The sequence below is a fragment of the Myiozetetes cayanensis genome, unplaced genomic scaffold (assembly GCF_022539395.1).
Source record: "Myiozetetes cayanensis isolate MyiCay16 unplaced genomic scaffold, myiCay2020 scf1, whole genome shotgun sequence".
In the NCBI taxonomy this organism is placed as follows: Eukaryota; Metazoa; Chordata; class Aves; order Passeriformes; family Tyrannidae; genus Myiozetetes; species Myiozetetes cayanensis.
The window spans coordinates 141,378,452-141,401,512 of record NW_026086604.1 but is presented as its reverse complement, the minus strand read 5'-3'; the positions used below and the strand labels follow the sequence as shown (position 1 = coordinate 141,401,512).

At 39.4% G+C, this 23,061-nt stretch overlaps 1 long non-coding RNA gene across 1 annotated transcript in view; it reads left to right on the top strand.

Annotated features, from left to right (window-relative positions):
* Positions 1-22,667, top strand: part of LOC126637394 (uncharacterized) — a 55,385-nt gene extending 32,718 nt beyond the window's left edge. Inside the window, exons 2-3 of the long non-coding RNA XR_007628314.1 lie at positions 10,988-11,053; positions 22,289-22,667. This is a non-coding gene — a long non-coding RNA (uncharacterized LOC126637394). The remainder of the gene's footprint in view (positions 1-10,987; positions 11,054-22,288) is intronic.
* Positions 22,668-23,061: the final 394 nt, after the last annotated feature.

Here is a 23,061-nt window from a genome sequence, read left to right as displayed (position 1 = left end):
ATTTTCTAAATCTTATCTAACTCTATATTAATGACTCTGATAACTCTATTTAAAATGCATTTTTAATCCCACTGAGGTGTGGCCTTTCTATCACTTGCTAGTCCAGACTGATTCTTTCTACATTCAACTCTTTTCCATCTTGTCATCTTTTATTTAAAAAAGGCTTCTTTATCAACTTTTATGCTGTAATTACAGATTTAAATGTTTCTGACACTACACAAGGACTTTAAGTGTCTCCTTCAAGTGGCTTAATACTTGGCAAGCAGTGCCTTATTCCTGACAATATTTCTAATGTTCATAGATTTATTAAGGTTGGAAAAGATCTCTAAGGTCATCAAGTCCAACCATTAACCCAGAACTGACATGTTGACCACTAAACCCTACCTGCAAGTACCACATCCCCTCACCTTTTGAACGCTTCCAGGCATGATGCTTCCATTACTTCCCTGGGCATCCTTGATCTGGTTTGTGGGGGTTTTTTTGTCTTTTTCATTTGTCTTAGTGCTATGGGCTCTGAGAATTGTAACCCCATGATTCTAGCCCCTTTCTAGTAACCCACAGCATAAAAGTACACTTGCTGGTGCTTGAGTCCTCTCCTTACACCTGGGTTCTTTCCCCTATACTTGGGTTCTTTGCCAAGCATGGACTTTCATTCTGCATTGATTCTTGTGTCTCAGTTAAAAGCAGCCTGAATGGCAGAGTCAGCCTGTTCCTGCAACCAGGCTGCTTCTGAGCTGACTGAAAAGCAATCAGGAGTACATTGTCTGAAAAAGTCCAAGCTTTAAAATGTCTTCTTGGTCCTTTACAGTCAGAGCATCAAACAGCTGCGCAGCATTAACACAAGTGAATTGCAAAAGTTTATATTCTGATGACAAGAAAAATTCAGTTTATTCCCTGTCTGCCAGATATATCAGTCATGAACGACAAAGTGAAGGGAAAAATAAGGGACAAATTGTCCCCCAGTGTGGCTCATTCCCCTGTACAGGAGAAACTTGTTCTGGCAACACACCCACTACCTTGGGAGAGGGCACTTCAAGGAGGGAGCTGCTGTTACTTTCAAGCCCTGTGCATGATTCAAGTTCCAATATCATATTGTAGACCTCTCAGGCAGGTCTACAAAAAAAACATCAGTGCACTTGTTGAAATGAAAAGCATTTATATATCTGTTAAGATGCTACATTCCCAAAGAGGCAACATGTTCCTTATGTTTCCTAGTTCTGAATGAGGCAACATTTGGAATGAAATTTCCTGGTTTCTAAAAGTTCCACAGCTTCAAAGTCCACATGTCCTTTGGCCATGCTCAGAACAATATGTCTCAATAGTTCTGAGCAATTAGGCATTTAGCTGATCCCAAAGGTTTGAAAATACCCAGAAACCCTTCTGAGGTCAGATTTGGAAGTCCTGCTCTGAAAACCCTGACCTGGCTGGACTCGTGCAGTGCTCGGCTGTAGAGAAGGCATGGTCATGCTGCAGGATAGGAGGTGAAGGAGAAATTATCTGCCAGGACATCTCAACCCAACTTTTCTAATTGATAGTCCTAATTCACCAGGATGAAAGATATAGACTGGTTTTGTGACCTAGCCTGTGGGAGCAGTGCTTGCCTGTATTTGGAAAATAAGTATGTATCATGCATATGATTAAGAAAAGTGTAATGAGTGAAGAGCAAAATTATTTTTTACCCTCACAGTTCCTCTGGGACCAAGGGCATCTGCTATTTGGTCCCTGCTCCTAAGAATATGTACACAATCTGTTTCAAGATCTGATGTTCTGGCTTGTAATAAAATGTGTTTTTAAACCCAAGAAGTGTTGGACTACACAGTAAATGTGCACTTAAAATTGCTGCATTTAGGATGGGATCATTTTTAAAGAAGATAACATCTGTTTGAAAGCTGAACAAAAATTGAGCTCATGCATTTTCGGGAACTTATTAAATAACATAAGACAGATTGTCTTTCTTTCATACAAAACTTTTTTTTTTTTTCTTTAAAAGGAGAACTGCAAGCACTACACAAAATGAAGTCAAAGGCTGCTAACACTTCTCCTCTACAAATAGTTTTTACTAGTAATTATTTTCTGGTTGAAGTTGGTAATAGTGCTGGTAATAGCATGTAGCAATATGTTTGGTATATTATTTAGATTATAATAAATGTTTAAATTTAGATTAAATAAAATGTTTAATGTAACATAATTTGAGGACAAAAGTGGGTGAGACTCCTATTTAAATGGCACCCTGGATATTTTTAGTACTCTGAACTGAAAAAACACAAAAACCCCAAACCAGGCTCAGGATAAGTGTCTCAGGTGGGACCCAAAGGAGTCTCAGGCTAATGGTACACAGAAGGGATGCAGCCAGCCTTGTTTTCTCAAGGCAGGCTGCCCCACCTGCCAGGGCTCCCTTCTTGCTGCCCTCCATAGACAATATGCTCATAAGCAAGCTTAGCACAGTGATTCTCCTTCTGGAAGACTGGGTCTCATCTTCCTCTCTCCATTGAAATAATTTACACATTCATTTATGTCCTCCAGAAAACTCATAATGGGAGAAAATTAGCTACTCAGGCTTGTAGATGTAGATGAAAGTAGTGGCATCAGAGAGAGACACATTTTGCTGCAAAATGAGGAAATAGAATAACTGTAGCTTTATGCTAGCAAAATCTTTCTTCAGTGACTACAAGCCTATTTATCTGAATTATTCATGCTTTCTTTCTTTTTCATCTTTTTTTTTAGACATATTTTTTTAGTATTTGTATCCAGAATATTTTCACACATTCATCTACCTGCCTGTAGGTGCTTTTCTTTTCTCCCAGGTCAGTTTGCACCAAGATATCAGTATTTCACTATTTTGGAGGTTTCTTCCTTATTAGTCACAGGAGCCTCTAACATTGGTGTGCCCAGCAGTGAGGTGTGCAATGTCTCCTGACTGTAAGGAGTCAGGGGGTGGGATGGGAATTACAAGCTAAAAACCTGCTCAGGAATTCTTGGCTCATTTCTTAGAACCCACAGGTTTAGTGCTGGCAAGAGATCCGGGGATCAGGAGTCATTTGGAGAGGGGCAATGAGACGCCTTTGAGTTCCATGATGAATCCGGGTCAAACAGTATAGGAAGGGATAGGGAGATGTGACCAATGACAGAGAGCGAAAGAAAAAACTGATACAGTCAGGCCCACATGATAAAGCTTCTGGTAATCTCCACCCTTGAACATGCTTCAGAGCTGGAGAAGTTCATCACACTCATGCAGTAGCACCACAATTCTTCATATTGTATAATAAATGCTGTCAGCTGCCTAAAGTGACCACATTTGCAACTCTCGTGGAGAATTGGACAAAATCACAAAACATGGATATACATTGGACAAAAACAAATTATGGGACTTGAGCGTAGTTATTTTAATTTGTCAAGTGTTATTTTGAGAACTTGAGGGGATTTCCTATATAAGAATATTAATTGGTTTGGATTTTTTTTTCCTGAGAAGTACTTTATGCTGCTAAAAGTTTTTGCTGACAGTATGTGCAAGAAAATTCAACAGTAACTTTTCCCTCTCTACCAAAGGCAAGTTTCTTGTGCCTTTTTCCTTTATCCACCTGACTGACAGAGAAAGCGAAAAGATTGGGTTTCTTCAACTTTTTTTACTTTATTAAAGTTCTGGAAGCATGTGTTCACTGAAAACCACAGGCATTGCAGCTTCTGTTTGGAAAGTATCACATTAGGTTATGCTTTAATTCTGGGGCAAAATCTTTGCAATACCTAAGCGTTTGTGCATGGCAGTAGAGTCAGGTATGCAAGAGCAACATCCAGCACTGTTTAGGTTGTGCAGAGCAACAAAAGGTTGGCTTACTGTGAGCCTGCCAGTACTCTGAATGTCTGAAATAGTCAAATATTCAACTCAGATGCAGAAGAAAGCCGATAAAACCCCCTCCTCTGAACTACATGTTCTCTTCCTCTATTATAGAAGCCCTTTCTAGCCAAGGGAACTAAGCTATTCACTTTACAATATTTTAGGTTTTGCCTTGCTGGCTTTGTCATAACTCTGTTTAGTGTCAGTTTGCCATTATCCAAGTGCTGAAGGGTCCTGAAGCACTCCAAAAATCCTAATACAATCTATAACCCTGGGGTTACTCTGTTAAGGACCCAGAGACATCTGTCCCTAAAGCTATTCATTGTTCCTTTTTTCCCATTATGTCTATTTTGACCTCAAAAATGTGGGTTTTTAATCATTATCTTCTGAGACTTAATATGAAAAATACTCTAGGCAGTAAAATTCAGACTGAAGAAAATTCAGTCTCTAAACATTACATTAATATGTACCAATGTAATACATTATCTTGAACATGCAATTGGAATTAAAATGTACTTACCTGCTAATATAAACAGAGAAAATAGTTCTCCCAATATAACTGTAGAAATATTTCCCAGAAGAGAAGGGAGTAGAAGTGTCAACAAATCTATTCCCACATGTTGTTTTTAAAATTGTGGGTATGTCCCATCCATTGACTGCAGATAGTTTATTGTTTTTCTTTCATCCATCTCTCTCAATAATCCAATACTCAAAAGACAAAGGGATAATTTAGCCCATTTTTTTTGTTGTAATAATAAAAATACAACTTACTTGCTACATCTATATTAATTACAGAGCAGGTATGAAACCTTCACAAGTCCCACCTCTATAGTTTTCCTAGGAGTGACTTCTAAGGCCAAGACAACTCAAGAGGTCTGTAGCTCCTGCCCATACAAAGTTTCTACTAGTTTTCTCTATTTATTACTCACAATTCACAACTTTCAATCAGAACTATTTACGTCTCACTGCCCTTTTCAGAACAATTCAGAATTTCTGAATTTTTACTGTATTGATCTTACTCTTTCATACTAGTTACTTATTGCATTATCAAATATTTCCACTTTTTCCAAGTAACCACTCCACTTGGATGCATGATACAATTGTCTTTTAAATGACTGACAACAGCATCACAAGTTTCACCAAGCTGAACCCATAAACTTATGTTTTAAAAGAGAGAAATGATCAAATTATGTAGCGTGGTAGAGATATAATGGAGATAACTTACAAATCTTTCTAGGCCATGAGCACAAAAATAGGTAGCATGGCACTGGTTTGGTGTTACAGGCCACCCAAAAACAAAGTATCAAAACTCAGACCATCTTTGACTAAAAAAAACCCAAACCAAACCAAACCAAACTAAAAGCATTTTATGTATAAATTGCTGCATTTATAAGAAAGAGATATATCTATCCATATTAAAGATACTGAGAGGTACCACACCCAAGCAAAGAATTTGCACGTTGATTTGAAAATGTGTCTCCTCCTTGCATCCAGTGCACTCTGGACCCAAGCTCTCTTGATGGGAATGTCTGCATGTGCCATTTTTTGGAATCTGAGTCATTACAGGTCCATTATTTGCAATAAAAATTTAACTAATATTAAAAAATTTTTGTGGTAGAACTGATTCTGGACCCAGGGTATGGGAAGCCCAAACTTCAGTGAGTAGAAGCTAAATATGCACCATGCAATAGAAAAGTACCCAGAGGTAACTGAGAACAGTTTTGAACTGGGGACCTGCATGTTAGGGAGAAGTATTTTCATCTGTTGGTCTCATATTAGCTTTTTCTAGCATCTGATTTAGCTTATGGTTGCTCCAACCCCCCTTTTTTTTGCCTCACTTAATACTTACTTTCAGCATAGCAATTTAGGTGTCCATCAAAGCATTGTGAATCCTTGGTGCCAGACAGCTAACATTTAGGAGGTGCAGCACTGAATATTTCATTGGGAGTTTTGATTCTTTCCCTGAGATAAATCATAGTTTTGCTACAGGATGCTGTGACCAGGAGTCCCATAATTAGTCCTCCTGCAGTCATCAGCTTCTCGTATATAAAAATGTGCCCTAACTAGACTGTCTGCCTGAGTCTTTATCACCCATTTTGATTCCATGACCCTACTGTTCTCTCCATGATGCATATTGGACTCCATGACTTCCCTTGGCTGTGTGCCAGATCAAGAAAAATGGTGGTGAGTACATGTTACATGGCTCCATGACCTCTCTGAGGCTAAGAGCAAATTGCCAGTGCAGCTGTCAGCTGGGCGGCTTGTGTTTGGCTAAAAGCAAATGTCAATAATAATCAGCATCTGTTGTGGGTCCTACACTACTGGGCACGTCTTCAAGTGTGCAGCACAGCTCGAAGTGAAGCCACTTATTTAGCTGCCTAAATGTGGCTCAGGAACGTGCATTTATTTGTTGTTGCTGATCACATGCATGAGCAGTGATGCGTCTCATGCCCATTCCAACCACCTTTCTCCAAGGATAACTAACACATGGCTAAGAGGAAAAGTTTCTATTAAAATGGTTAAGTTTTAATCCACAGTGAATTCCTGTGCTACATGATACTGAGTTATATTTGAACATTGTCCTGTTTCATAGAGGAGATGAAGACTCCAGAAGGAGTCAAAGGTGCTAAATCTGCCACTTATCATTTAATTTACCTTTGATATCTCATAAAATTTCATGGGGTTTTAGGCTAGAAGAAACTAGTCAAGGCTGACTTCTTGTATAGTGTCTTCTGCTAAAAACTTGACCTACTTGACACATGAAATCAACTGTAGAGTAAAGGCATGGTACAGAGATAACAGGAGACACCCAAACACTCACAGTGGCAGAGAACCAATTAAGTCAGATCAGCTTAAGTGATCTTGCAGAGAGTCTACATCCCTCAGATAGGACAGGGGAAAAACCACAGTTGCTTCCAGATTGAGAACTTGTACTCAAGGTCATTCTGGGAGCAACCAGCTTCTGTCTCCCAGAGAGTCTGACACCATGCAGGTACATCCCAGGTGACTCCTGTTGCCCTCCAGCAGTAAGTTACCATCCCCGAAATTCACAGACCCAGAAAATATGTTATATCAATCCCTGGGTCATCACAATTTAAAAAATATATCAGGGCTAGAACTCGAGTTATGGTGATCCATTATTATGTAAGCAATGATTTCTGGAGAAATTCCCTCAGTTCCTGTGAACTGCCATTCACCCGTGGAAGTCCAGGTAAATGCAGTACAAATCACTTTAAACTCAGTATCTGGTGTCAAGGACAACAACTTTACACCTGGACGTAATAAAATAACAAAATGAAAGTAGGTTACTCTTTATACTCAGGCTGATTTCAGTGCTTTAGCAGCACACTGTACTTGCTCACTATTCATTCCCAGGATTCATGGTTATGTAATAGGTTGCTTAGACAAGGATTCCTGTGATATTTATAGTCAGTTTTTCTTTCTTTTTTTGCCCCTCTTTTTTGGCCTGAGTTTCAGAACTCCTCTAGTATTTAACCTCAGAGCAGACTTCCTCCCCTTAACTTTCTCATTTAGACAAGAACACTTTCCTCTGTTCCTTTCCTCCTGTCTGATGAACAGATACTGGTGATAAGGTACGTCCTCAGCAAAAGAGGAGGCTTTATAAACCTCCTGAAGACCTGCTGAGAACAGATACTCTTGGCTCATGGCAGATATCGCTGAAACTCATGGAAAACTGAGCATCTCATTCTTACAGCCTTCTTTGAAAAATCTATCTTCAACTCTTCTAAAAATCCAACTATCCCAAGTTCCATCTTTTTGCTGTTTTAGACTTACAGTGGAGTCTCAGATACAGACTGCAGAGTCATTGCCAGCCTACATGAAGACTGGAGGTCTTCATGTGGAGGGTAAAGACAATGACAAGTCACTTGATACTTGTGTGTGGCTTATATTTCTCAAGAAAGCTTAAGAATCAGTGTACTGACATTATATTTACCCTTAGACCTCAAACATCCTCCCATCTTTTAAAATAAAAAGCTTGTTATAGTGCAGTTTTGAAATGACTAATTTGACTGTTCACCAAAAGATAAACATTTTCAGATTCATTTGCTGCCTGAGTCTTTAGAATCAATGTAATAGATTCTAAAGAAAAATAAAAGAAATGTCTTTCACTGACTGCATCTGTGTGCACATACCACCCTCTTTAATACCAAAAGAGTTTTGTTATGATCTCTGTTATTCCTAAAACCACATAAATTAAAACAATAGGACAGCTAGAATAAAGTGTTACCAAATCCTAATCTCTAAAAGTGGTGTGAAATATTTTCCAGCAAATAAAAGCAGAAAGAACTAATGATCTAGAGCTTTTAGCCTATTTATGTGAAAGATTAAAATAAACCTAGATGCTAACTCTTGATCAATAATAAAAATGTGTGGTCTAGAAAATAGCCTAAAAAGTGTATACATTGGTCTCCAGCTGAAAATGTGGACACTTGTTAGTTAAATATTTTCATGGGAGAATTTCACTGTGCAGTTTAGGGGGTTCTGTGTTAACTTCAAAGAAAATGTAGCTATTTCTGGTTGTTATTACAAGAAATCATTCATAGAGCTAGACCTCCTTGGAAAGAATGCCAACAATTTCAAATGTCATAGGCCAGTATTGACATGAGCTTTGAAAAAGGATCACATTCAGTGCAAAGAGTCAAGAGATTTCTTTCAAGGTATTGAGTAATTGTCCTTATATAATGCAATTGTGGAAGGAACTCACCTTTTATACTCAGTCGGAAAAAGGAGAAGGATTTGCTTAATAATGAAGGTTTTGTGCCTTGTTTGAGAATCCCTTTTTTATCTTTTCAGGATGCAGGAACACAGAATAGATGGTGCTTAAACCTTGGATGCTTTCAACAGAGAAAGGAAGCACTAATTTCTCATATTTTCACTTCCTATTGCAAGTAAAAGAGTCACTCTTTCCGTTTGTCCTAGGATAGGGGCTGATCCTCCCTAATATCCCTACTATTAGTTAATTTATAATTGATAAGGAAAATGAAGACAGTGAGGGTATCTTCTCAAAAAAACCCACCACATTCATCAGGGAGGTGCTGGTGACCTCTGTCACAGAGCAACTCCTGGGGGAGGGACTGTGCTCCATTATGCACAGGAGGATGTTGGCACTGTCAGGTTTTGTAGCCTTTAGGACACCTTTGTCTGAATACTATGGGTGACTTTGACAATCTCTGGGCCAAAGTGCTCCTGAGCAGCACCAGTGTCACACTGAGTCTTCTAATGTCAGGGGGAAAAAAATCCCTGACTCCATGCCTAATTACTTTTTTCCTAGTCTAAATTTAGGAGCTAGCTAAATCTGTAGCTACACACATCATACACAGATGTGATGGGAGTAGCATGCCCTGTTCTCTTCCAGACTCTACACCTTAACATGCCCCAGGGCAGAGGACAGGTCCTGGCTAGAAATATGGGGAAGATAGGGCAAGGAGAACCCAGGGAATCCAGATGACATCTCACGGTCCAGCAAGTTGGCAAAATCACCGTGAGACTAGGACTAAACCCCACCTTGAAAATAAAAACTTTTATGAAAATTGAGTATAATTAAGAATTATATATAAAATCTGTGCCTGGACATCCCATCTGTAGTGTGTTGTCATCAGGTGGTCAGGCAAACTAATGTTATCTCTGTCCCAAGGCACCAACAGTGAATCTCAACACTCAATTCACCTGCCCCATAGTCTTCTTGTCATGAGATTTGTGATGCTCCTGGACACCCAAGGCACCTGCACAAGGCTGGGAGGACCCATGGTATACCCATGCCCTTCTGGAGCCAAGGGAGCTCACGGTCACCAGGCATCTCAGATGCCTCTACACACCTGTATGTGGGCAACTGAGCTGAACACTGATCACCACTTGCTTAGATACCACAGAAAATTAAAATGCCTCTTTTTTTTTTTAATATAATTACAACATATTTTTATTCTAAGTGGTGCACTGACAATCTTGGAGGCTTTTCTGATGTCAACTGAAAATCTCACTGAAATTGGTTCATTTTCTTGTCCCCTGCAGTCATCTTGTCGATCTTCACTGCCTCACCAGATTTTGTACTTTTTGTCATTTGTTCTTGGCTCAGCAGATGAAGATGAGTTTAGAAACAAATGAAAGAGGACTAAAACGCAGATGCTAAATAAAGTAACTGATGTTAATGGGCATCCTACAATTTCTTCCACTTTAGCCAAAATTGTCTCTAACGGTGAATGAAAGGAAGAGGATGGGAAGCAGATGTTTCTACTGTCTGTAGCAATTGATTGTAAATTGGCCTGACACTTCTCCCAAAGATTTTATCAAGAAGGCTTGATTCAGTGAATCAGTCCCAAACCCAGAGCTGATGCACCAACATCTCAGCCAAAGTGATCAACAACTTGGACCTGATGAGGGCTTTACAAAGAACCATTTCTTTTGCTACAGACAAATAATTAAAATAGTAAAGAAATCTTGCAGGATGGCTGCACCTCATATTGATAGTCCTGGGAGTTACCTATAGAGCTTTGTGAATCAACTTTTAGCATCAGGCAGATGTGAAAAGAAAATGAAAAATTTGGTTCAGTCTGGAACATGGTCCCTTATAAAATAAAGTAGTACCATTTGTGGGGAGTTGTCACCTCTGTTCAGATACAGCAGAAGACAGGAATAACAGATGCCACAAGTCAGCTGTGGGGCATGTACTGAGCTAAATGAAAGGAGAAAATGGAGGGGGAAAACTCCAAAGTAACTAATCTCAGTTAAATTTTGACTGAATCTTAGATAATGAGATAAAAGCAGTCTCTAGCGTTAGATCTGAAATACAAATCAAAGCATAAAATAGAAGAAAATTATTTTAATACAAACAATTACTTTAATGCATAGCAGTGATGACATACAGAAACACTATTTTAGCTTGTCAGAAAAACAAATTGAAATAACAGTCACACTTCTCATGCAGAGAACATAAATAAATAAAAGGAAACTAAGAACTGTATGTCCTCATTTTGGAGGATGAGGTAAAGTAAAAGAGCCAAAGAAAGGATAACAGAGAAAACAGCATGGAGAGAAAAATTTTAAAGAAATGGGTTATAAATGCTATTGCCAGAATGTTGCATAATGACCACTTTTATGAACAAACAGAACTAGAGATCTTACTTTCTTGCTTTCCAGGAAACCTCCAGCAAGTCCAGAATGTGGCATGATTAAGAAAGAGGACAGTTTTCTCCCTTTGAAGGAGTGAGTATGAGGCACTTCATGTTCTTTTGGAGAAGTCCACATGCTCTGCTAGCTTTTCAACACACTTCATGTTCTGTCCATTTTCTGTCAGCTCTGGGGAACTGAGCAACACACTTTAAGGATGATGGAACTTAGGAGTTCATCAAACTCAAACTTCTAGAGTGATAGATCTATATCAAACAGAGTCAGGAATTATATTTATTTTTCCCAGCAGGTCTGGGACATTTCGATCACATTTATGTTCCTGGATTTTTCTGATGTCTTTCTTTCTGAGATAAGAGGGAAAAGACAGACACCACACTGGAAGGAGATGTTGTTCTACCAAATAAATACTCAGTTGTTCAGATGAGTATTTTCCATGCCCTGAGGTACAGCCATTGAGGGAGCTATAATAAAATCTAGAAAAGATTAAGGTCTGCTAACACAGAAGCTTGCAGCCAAAGGAAGAAGAAAGAAGAGATTATCACTGCTGATGCAGGGGCAAGCATATGTACTCCCTTGTCCTGACCCAACTGCCCTCCTTGCAAAGGAACTGTTGGCTGGAAAATGTAGCTCCCTGGCAGGTTTGAATGTTGTAGTCAATAATTCTGGCCTGTTCCTGGATAGTAATTTCTTGTGGTACATTGTAGTAGCACTTCCAGTCAAAGGAACATTCTGTGCATTTACATTTCCCCATGTCCCAGCTTTGTGCTCCTCTGCTCACATCCATTTCTGGACCATGCCTGCCCCATGCATCAGAGTCTGTGCTGAGGCCAATACACCTTAAAATGGTGGTTACAGTGATCCTTTTCTCTAGACTAAACACCCCCAGCTCCCTCAGCCGCTCCTGATAAGACATGTACTCCAGTTGCCAGACGTGAACCTTCCATTGCCAGATCTGTTGCCCTCCTCAGTGTCATTCTTACAGTGAGGGGCTCAAAACTGAACACAGAGCTCCAGGTGTGGCCTCATCAGAGCCAAGTACAGGGGGACAATCACTGCCCTGATGGTTACAGTTTCTGATACAAGCCAGAATGCCACTGGCCTTCTTGGCCACCTGGGCACATGCTGGCTCATGTTACATCAGCTGTCAACCAGCATCCCCAGGTCCTTTTCCACTGGGCAGCTTTCCAGCCGCTCTTCCCCCAGCCTGTAGCTGTGCAGAGTGTTGTTGTGACCTAAGTGCAGAACCTGCCACTTCAACTTACTGAATCTCATACCTCTGGCCCCAGTCCACCAATCCAGCCTGTCCAGATCCCTCTGTACAGCCTTCCCACCCTCCAGCAGATTAACACACCCACCCATCTTGGTGTCACTCCCACCCATCTTGGTGTCATCTGCAAGCTGACTGAGAGTGCCTTTGATCCCCTCATTCAGATCATCGATAAAGGCATTACACAGAACTGGCCCAGTGCTGAGCCCTGGGGGAACACACTTGTGACAGGTCTACCAGCTGGATGTAACTCCATTCACCACCACTCTCCAGGCCTGGCCATCTGGCCAGTTCTTAACCCAGTGACAAGTGCACCTGCCAGCTTCTCGGAAAGAATGCTGTGGAGACAGCACCAAAGGCTTTAGTGAAGTCCAGGTAGACGTGTCCATGCCCTTTCTCTCACCCACTGGGTGAGTCATCCAATCATCCCACCCACTGGTTGGGACAGTTGTGGTGCTGGGATCCTGTTCCCTGGTCCTTCTTTGTTTACTTGTACAGACACCATTAACAAGGCCAGGGAGTAGCAATGACATTCTTACCGTGGGTTTGGCTCCCCTAGACAAGGTGTAGCACAGTTCAGGTGACAGGAAAGGCCAGGGAATGGTACAAGTTAGCCATACAGACCACTATGTGCCAGTATCTGCCAACTGCAGTCAAGACCTAATAATGTCTTAATACAGACATAATAACTGTGCAAGTTTGTATTTACCTAGGGTTGGAAGACTGATGGCCCAGGGATTACTGCTGACAGGACTTTATGTATTCCACAAACTTTGAAGAAGACTCACGAATGTTTTTCATAGCTGAAGGGAAACACTTCACATGTCATTCCTAATGCACAAGGAAAGTTAATATTTAAAGCTTAGTCTGAGGGATGGGATGGAACAAAACCTGCAAATTTTACATCTTCTACAAAACAGTTATTTAAATTCACAAAGGTAAGAGTTTCTTGTCAAGGCACTTAATAATAAGATATTATTTGATAGAAAATAGGCCAAACTGCATCAGGAATAGTCTATGATGATTTATTCTACAAGACTGTCCAGTTAATTTCTGCAACTTAACCTAAGATCATGTCTACTAATAGTGTTTTAAGAAGATATTTTGTTCACATTTCCCATGATTTGATTAACTTCACAGGAAAGTCTCAAAGAGCATAAAGAGTTTTCTTTGGTTAAAATCAGAAAGTAACTCCAAGCACACTCCTGGTGAACTCCAAATGCACAGGGTAGCTCAGTCCAGGTGGCCCACAGGCAACCCAAAGCAAAACCCACAGAAGTTGTATGATATGAACGCTCATACCAAATATTTTACCTGTCTGTTCCAAAATCTTCCCTACTTGCTGGTATAAACGTAACCTATAGTGCTTTCTGTCTATAGCCCAGATTTTAGTGTATTTTTAACATTTTGAACAATAGTAGATTAAAGAGGCAAAGCAGAATTTTAATATGCTATTTTGGAAAGAAGCAAGGCACAAGCATTGTACTATAACACATCTAAAGAAAATTCAAACCTTTGACTCTTCCCACTCTGAAGCATGTATTTGGTATTATATTCAACCACCAAATTACCAACAACTTAACCATACCATTTCAATTGACTGAACCAGTATTGACTTGGCCAAATACCCTTGTTGTATGCATAAAGTGTTATCTGTGTCCAGTGCTGCCATATCTGAGAGGTATATATGGGTTACCCTCAAAGCCCTGCATTTAATTTCTGCAGAAATACATGTATAGGAGGCTGTGAAGCTGTGCAAAAAACTCGGAGCTTCAGGTATGTACCATTCTAATTTTTTTATTACTCCAACATTTCCATTGAATAATAGTCAAAAATGCTTAAAACCTATGAAATGGACAGTAAGGGAAACAGTAATGATCATCAGTATAATTTATGAGTATCTCAAATGAAAACAAATTTGCAGGGCATTTGGAAGTCCCCAGAGAAGATCTGAGCAGGCACCCTGTAAGCAACCTTCATTTCAGTGCCTGCAGTTGCTGGTGGCAGATTTTTTGGATCAGTAAAAGAACTACAAATGAGGGTTTCAAAATTAGTTATAAACTGAATGAAGGAAAATATTTTCTTTAAATACCAATTTTCAGCTGTAGAAGAAGGACAGTCACAGAAGTTAAATATTCTCCTGTGACTTTCTATATCTGGGCAAATGCATCGCTGAGTTTTATTTCTGTACAAACAGGAAGCTGTCTGTGCATGGTACAAGCAAATCTGCTAGTCAAACACTTAAATGCTTCCTGAATGCATTTATCTGTGCAGAGAGGTGTTATGTGCTCTCCACAGGCTTTATAAAATAAGAACTGAATGTGGATTCTATTGTGTTGCCTCACGTCACAGTAGAAACATATACCCTTTAATAAGAGCACAATAACATCTGAGATAATAATGACATAAAGTTATTAACATTATATGGATGTACTGTATTATTCTTTTGCTTTTATTGCTAAGCATAAAAAATAAGTTAATAACTGAGCTAGAGTCTAAATTCTTCACTCCCTTTGTATATCATCTACTCCTTTGAGTATTTCCCCATCTACACACATCCAGTATTCACAGTCTGGACCTGCAATACAGGAGCTTATGCCCGAGAAGTTGGAATATCCAAGAGATAAAATCTGATGTAACTGAAAGGTCATATCTGAAAGGGCAGCTGAAAGCACAGAAGACGAAGACACGTGAAACAAAGCAGAACACTTACTTGGAAATGAACTGGGAATGTGCAAAGAGCACAATGATCAAGGTGTTGAAACAAGATACCTGCATCTACAAGAAACAGGTCACAAAAAATCAGATGAGCATACTGAGACTTGAGGTCTACTTTCCAACTGATCTCTATGCTTATTTCCTGGTAACAAATTATGCTTTTAAGAAAGAAAGAATATACTCTGGGTTACTTTTTTCCAAACAAAGGAGATAGCTAATGGAAAGCTGGAGGACAGAGAGAATCAGTTATGGCAGGAGAAAGAAAAACAAAACTGGAGGAAGCAATGTGATAAATGCAGTGTAAAGGGAACCTGACTAGAAAAGTCCAAATGATGCCAAACAACTTATTGAATTAACATGAATGTAAATAAAAACCAAAGTCACTCTTTAAAATAGAAATTCAACAGAGATGCACAATAATGTTCCCCAGCTGGTGTGCTATAAATAGCATAGAAAAAGTAGCTGGAAGTCAGAAACCATGGGAGGCATCCAAGGGCAGGGTCAAGGCTGAGAAAAGGCCAGATTCTGCAAACTATGGAGAGCTGAGTTTGAGTAAACACAGGAGCACAGCACAGGTCTCAGGAACGAGCTGTTCATGGGAGATAGTTCCCCAGCTCTTGTCACCCTTACCACCAGCACAACAGGTACAGTATAGGCTCTACCACTACATTTCCCACTTGACAGTCTCCTCTCAGACAGATGTTTTATCTGTAATTTCAGTTGTCGTTTTCTCAAAGCAGAGTAAACAAAATCTTGCTGGCTGTTTTCCTACATCCTGGATCTGCTCACAAGATCTCATGCCTAGATCATTTCACAGCTGCTTTAGGGGTTCTGCAGATTATTATACAAATATTTACTTTTCAGAAGGAGAAACCAAGTGCATTAGACCCAAGTCTCAAAAGCTTTGCTTCTTCCAGCTTCTTCCTGTGGGGGTTTGACAGGCTGAAACAAATGAGTGTGAAGACAACACCGTGTACAGCACAGAGTGTCATTAAAAGGTCAGAGTAACACCTAAGCACTGTGGTGCTGCAACATCCCAACGACCAGCAGAGCATAAGGAAATGATGCATCTGGCAAATGCCATATGGATGACTTCTCCGGTCCCAATAGCTAAAAGCAATTTACAGTGGTCTTTTGGGAAGCAGCCTTCAGCACACTGCACTTCAGTCCAAGTGAGGCTTGAGCATGTGCCATCGTCTGTAGGGATACACCTTCTGATTGGCAGACACATACCCCCACTGGTCCCTTTCCTTGCAGAAGAGCGGGGTCTAAAAGTTTTCAAAATCACTTTGTGGCTTAGTGTCTCAAGTTTTGTCTTCGAGGCACCTTAGAGTTTGAAAACAAGTTCTTCCATCTTTTAGGCAGCCTGAAAATGAGTATTCAGAATTTTGGAAGTGAGGAGCTGGGCACCTTTGCATCACTGGAGACAACCAGACACAAGGCCTGAAAAAGCAGGCCCCTTTAAAGCAACATGAGATTGCTCGGGCCCTGAAAAACCTCACATTACTGACTGCCTTTGAAAAATTATGGCTAAACCGCAATTTTCATGCTGTAATCATACATCACATAAATCTGGATCTCAAAATGATACCACACAGAAAGTGTCAGTCTGGCCTGATTCCAAGGGGTACATTTAGGCATTTCTTTTCATTTAAATCATATGCAAACAAAGTGATCTCAGGTTACTAGGAATAAAGTCAATTTTTAGTATACAGTAATGGATATATGTGAAGAATGTTAGCTGGTTTTCTTTCTTAGGTAGATGCAATTATGTATTTAAAAATAGCTAATATGATTAAGTAGTTTTTATTGGCCATTAGTGGCTATGCAAATGTAGTTCTTACTATATCAACACTGTTCCTTGGCCGATTGTATTCTGCTCTGTAAGCAGTGGCATCAGGTACATTTTAATGTATTCCTGAGGTGGTAAAAGTGAGAAGTCACACTGTGACTTTAGGAGTGTTCACAGCGGTTGCTTTTAGGGGATTAATTTTCAATTTGAAATATCAACAAACTTCATATGGAATGATCAAATGAAGCCCTCCCCCCAACTTTTTTTTAACCTCTCTACGTTGATTAAACTAATCTTGTAAAGGTATAATGTACTACTCAGTAGATTCCTCTAAATCAATGGCAAGGGTTTAGCAGTGGTATCAACATTCTTATTCAGGGGAACCAGCAGTGCCAGACATTTAGATTTATGTAAGTCCACTGACCTGGATTTTGAAGTTTCTATCTTAACTTTATATGAGAATGCTGGTGTACTGTATCTTAAAAATGGCACTAAAAATATCACCTCACTTTCTTTATTAAGATTGCATCCATGTTGTCTTCAAAAGTGACATTCCTGAGACCTCCCTTTCATGTCATGGTGGAACAGAAGAACGAGCAGAGCGTGGCACTGACTTCACTTCTGCCAAACAAGCTTGATGAGGTGGCATGGATTTCCCACAGAAAGCCCTGCCAAGCAATCCCTGCCCAAATCACTTGGGCTGGAAAGTCACATTGTTGTTTTGATTCCCCGCTAGATTAGAAGTACTGGAGATGAAACTTGCACTGTCGAATCCAGCACAGAGAGACAGACCATTAGTCAGTCAGCTGTGAAATGTAAATAATTTTTGCCTTTCAGAATATCCTCCCTGATTCTGTCAAAATCCATCATGCACAACTGCTTATTCAAGCAAAAGGTAACATAAAGTAAAAATTCCCCAACTTACAGCCTAGCAGTGAAGATCTTATTTCAATTTGTCATTCTTCTCATGACATTGTTAAAATACACTGTATAGCACTATCAGTCTGTCCTGAGCACTTTTGGAATAACAAAAGCTAAATCTTTTAAAAATCAGAGACCTCTGGTCTCTGTTATGAACTGTGAATTAGGAGCAACTCCACTGTTCCCACAAACCAGGTTACTTAATTCCTAATTGCAACCAGGAGTAATGTTTGACCCACAATCAGCAAAAAAATCAGTAAAGGCCAAACCACGACCCAGATTTATGCACCAGCACAGGCATTTTGTTGGGTGTAAAACACAGTCACTAGCAGGCACACCTCTCTGAACAGCCTCCAGATCTGCTTCCCAAGAGGTCAGTGACCCCTCTGGGAGTCTCCCCTCTGCCTTTGCAGGAGTGTGAAAGGGAGAGGAAGAACCAGCTTCAGGAATCAGCTGTTGTCTGGGTCTTAAGTTCTTATGTCTCTCTTTAGATTCACGGACTGATTACAAGGAAATTGAATCTGATTGTATTTCAAAGATGCAAAATGGTGTGACAATGTACACTGCTGGATGCTTTCAAAGGTCCAGTCCCACTGCAGCAAAAAGGGCAGGCCCCGAGGGAAACACTTCAGCCTCCTATGTCAAGGACATATCCAGAAGTATTTACCAAAACCAATACTCTAAACATTTGGCTTTTCCATCCCTGATGGGACCCCACCAGCAAGAGTATGATTGTGAATTCTTCTTTGAGATCTTTGCAAATGGAAACTAAATTTCACAGAAGATTTAAATAAATCTCACTAACTCTGAACAAAAAAATGAGGTTTGCAAAGCCAAATTTGGGGTCAATTTAAAAAAAAAAAAAAAAAAAGAAAAGCAGTAGCATTAGCTGAAAGTTAGAAGAGCTTTAAATCAAATTAAATGTAAAGACTATTATTTTATTAATAGAAGAAAATAAACACATAGAAACACTGAGAGGCAGCTGAATAGGTTAAATTACTCCTTGGAAAGGTAGAAAATAAACCTTAATCTGAATATCTATTTAGATACTGAAGTTGTCAAAGCCAATGCCTGCTTTTAACAGGCAGATAAACTGTGTCTGGGCATAATTACAGTAAGACAATCTATAGAGACAAATAATTTTCTGGATGTCAGGACTGAGCCTGCTTTTAACTTTCTGTTTAGCACTTTTTGTCTTTTTTATCTTTCTTTTACTTACTGGCTTGTGCCCTAGGATATCTTTCCCAGTTACTGAGAGATTCTGATGGGGGATCTTTACAGAGGCTGTCAAGCTTAATATTTTGGTCATGACAGTGCATGCTTTCTTTAATCTTATGCCATCAAAAAGAAAGCATCTACCACATTCTGTTACCAGCAAAGAAACAGCTGTCCAGGTTAAATGTAGTTACTGCTACCAAATTTGAGGGTTCTTTTTCCCAAAATTTTCCTCAAGGTGCACAATATATTCATATGACCTGCCAATGAATTCAGAATGTCACTTTTAATTAAAAATACTGCTGTACTGAAGGGCCTCAGAAGATGTATGGCTACTTTTTAAACAAACAAACAAACAAACAAGTCAGAGCGTATTTCCTTTTAGGAATTGATTGATTGATTAATTAATTAATTAATTTTTATTAATTTTTCAGACAAATCTTACCCGGTGTTGTCATATGTCTCCTACTGTAGAATTAAAATCAGACTTAGAACTCAAATTATATTCTTTCATCTGCTAGGTCATCTCACAACTTAAAAATTTCTAGTTACCTTAAGTAAAGCTCCTTAGAGTTATAAAATCACAGAATCATTTAGGTTGTTCTGTGAATTAAAGTAGCTTTCCAGCACCCCACTTTCTTTTATTTTTTGTTCACAAACTTGTTAAGACTGTATGTTAACAGATCTATTTTAGTAAGAGCTCTTAATTACAAACCCCAACACTTTCACCATTAAGATCCTTAAATGCTCAAGTAATGCTGGAGTTTGGCACAGAACATCTCTCGCTTCATAAAATTAAAGACTTCAGTCCTGGTGACTAACTTAAAAAACTCCTCTTCCTCCCCACAGGTGATTAGATTTGCCATGGCAATCAGATTCTCTAAAAAGAAAAATCCATCTGGATACCCCTTTTCAGCTAATATTAAACAACCAGATTACAAAATACTCTTTTGTTCTGATTCCATCAAGACAAATTCTACATAGCCAGGAATGAGGTCGTGGTGGGCAGTCAGCTGGACCCACAAAATTAAGGAAGGTTCTGATACAGAGTAGCTTGGAGACATTAAGGGGAAAAAATGTTCTTTCTGGGTAATATAGTTAATCTTGGTCATTAGCTCCTATTTCACATGACACATGCATCTTCCATTTCACATGCCACTGGATGCACTGATCTATTTTTATTTTCAGGATAAGGTAGATTTGCTTGATAATTTCTAACCTTCAGGTCAACAGATGCTACACTTGATCCTCTTTTTCTGTCATTTTCACCTTATGCAAATGCTGCTCTTTCCTCTGATTCTAAACAGTCACCTTTTGTTACCCAAGTGCCATCCTGCACATGTTGTAGGGTGATGCAAGAGCTGCCCACCTTCAGCCACAGTCTGGGTGCTGTAAGAAGAATGGGCTCAGTGCTCCTGCACTGTTCCTCAAACCCTCAATCTCTGTATTCTGACTCAGGCAGTCAGAAAGAAATCCCCATACTGCATTATAACACAAGTTCCCAGTTACCAAAGCATGTAAATTTGCTTTTAACTCTGACAAGTATATAAAAAAGCGACCGAGTCTATGAACATGTGAAAGTGCCTGATGCAGAAAGTGAGAAGGAGAGAAAGAAATTCATCTTTCGCACAAGGCTGCTGGACACCAGCAAAGCTGGCTCAAGCAATGTTTTGTCTATGTTTCTTAGGATGAGTGAAACTTAGAAAAAATGTTTGATGGATTCCTTTGAATACTGCAGACTACATCTAAGTTTAGGGTGGGAAGTGTTTAAGGGCACCCCTCTGCAATCCCAGTTCCCTGGTCTGGATGTTATTGGAGCCAGTCACTAGTCCTGGTTTTCTACCCATGGGAACCAGGGCACAAAGAGAATCATGAGGCTGGGGCACAGCACTGTCTCCCTGTGTGTCCTCCAGGTTGGAGGCCAGGACAATTGACTGCATCCAAAGGGGTGGTGGGCACATATCATGCTGTGCTCTCTTAGAAACCCACTACAGAAAGGTCAGCTTACTAGCAGGCTGCTGATGTTCACACCGTATCCTTCCTCCTTCTTTTGCATAATTAGGCATTTGTGGTGATCCAGCTGCTATTACTCACTCCTCTGTGTAGGTACCACAGTGTTTAAAGCACATGAATGAGTTCTTGCCCCTTCTGTTGCAGCTGCCCTGCAATAACACTCTGGAATAGTGGCAAGCTCCACAAAACAAGAGAAGACACCTAATTGTCACAACCCATGCCTACAACTTTTAATTACAATTTAATTTGAAACATTAATTACAATTTTTTCCCTAGTTTAGATATGCAATTGCAATCAGAAGTCAACCACTGTGCAAGTATCACTTATATGTAGTTTGCAATTAAAAGACCATCTACTTGTACACCCATGTCAAATTAAGGATCTTGAACCTCATCATAACAGTGGTCAGCATTTTCTGTTTGGGATTTTTTTGTTGGTGGTGGTTGTTTTGGTTTTGGGTTTTGTGGTTTGTTTTTTTTTTCCAAGTGTTGCCCAACCACTCACTAATTAACCTTCATGATAATGAGAAACAGAAAGGTTAGATTCATTTGGGATTATACAAAAAATCAGATAGCAGAGCTGGGAGGAGGATTTCTGGGGAAGTGATTCTTAGCTTTGTGCTTAAATCATAGTTTCTGTTAACTTTTCACATATAATTAATTTGCTAATTTTGCTACATTTTTGGGGTTTTTTTGCCCCCAGTAATTACTATTAGCTGATGCAGTGCCTGTAATGTAGTGAACACTTTCCAGACATAAAACCCAAGAAAAATTATTTTTACAAGACTGCCTATAAAAATAAATTGCATGTCTGAAATCATTTTGGATTAGTGAGGCTGGGAGATTTTCAACATTGGTATGTGCAATGTATGCAGTAAAACTATGTAGAGTGGTAACAACAAAGTTCACTTTTTTTTGTTATTTTTTCCAGTTGCTAAGTGCAGCCTGCCCTAAGTTAGTAAAATTGGAGCTTCACCGACTGTGGAAAGACTTAGAATTGTATGGTTTTCTCCTTTTCAGAGTCTCATCCTACTCTCATTTAATCATAGATTTTTATCCGTGTAACAGTATAGACAAAACAAACTATTACCAGCTCCTGGCAATGAAAGTAAGAAAGGGTTTTAAGACAACTGTTTTTACATCTCTGTTATTCTCTGACTCTTAGGAACAGTAAGGCCCATCCAAAACTAAAACCACTTTTCCTCACACTTATCAGAAATCTATATTTATAAATGCATACTATGTATATATGTACACGTATTCATTTGTTCTATATAGTTACATTTAAATACTTACAGATGTTTATATACTTTAACAGATAAATATAGACAGTGCTTCACAAAAATACCAGAAGTTAACTTGGTGCTTCTCTTAAACCTGACAGATTGTGTCTGCAGCTGTCTGTTCTCTTCTGCCATCATGTGGGTATTACTGAAGTGCAGAAATGCAGCAGCTGTTGGGAGAGGACGAGAGGATCCCCCTGCGCTTCCTGGGTACTTTAGGCAAATTGGGGTAACTGCCTTTTCACTCCAAAACTGTCTAGCAAGAAGCATGAAATCCAAAACACTTCTCCACACCTTCAGCTCTTTTACAAGAGTTAAATGCAGTCATTGAAATAAAATAAAGTACAATAAAATAAAACCCCAGTCCTTTCCCCGCAGAGAGGTTTTAATGGAATGCAGCACTCTTTGGGGTGATGATGATATTCTGGGTGTTTATTCTAAGGAAGCCCAGCAGCTGAACCCCTCCAGGCTGGGTTCTGCTTGTTCACAGGGACCATCCACATCTCCAGAGCAGCTCTTTTTACACAGGCCACCAGAGATTAAGGGGCTGTTATATGGATATGTTCAAAATATGTTCCTTTCAGTTCAGTGTATTTAATCCTCTCTCCCTGTGATTATGCTACTGACAAAATATATCAAATGTAAGATGTATACAATACAGCTACTTCAAATAAAGGCTCTTTTGACTTTACAACTAGTTAAACAAAGAATTATCTGTTTAGCTCCTGACTCAAAGATGTTCTGCAAGTTCTTACTTCTCTAGTAAATGCCTAAAAAGGATAATAAAATTTTATTAATATTTTATTTATTCCAAAATCATTTAAAATAACCATCACTCTAGAACTCCTGTATAATGGCATTTAAGCTGCTGCAG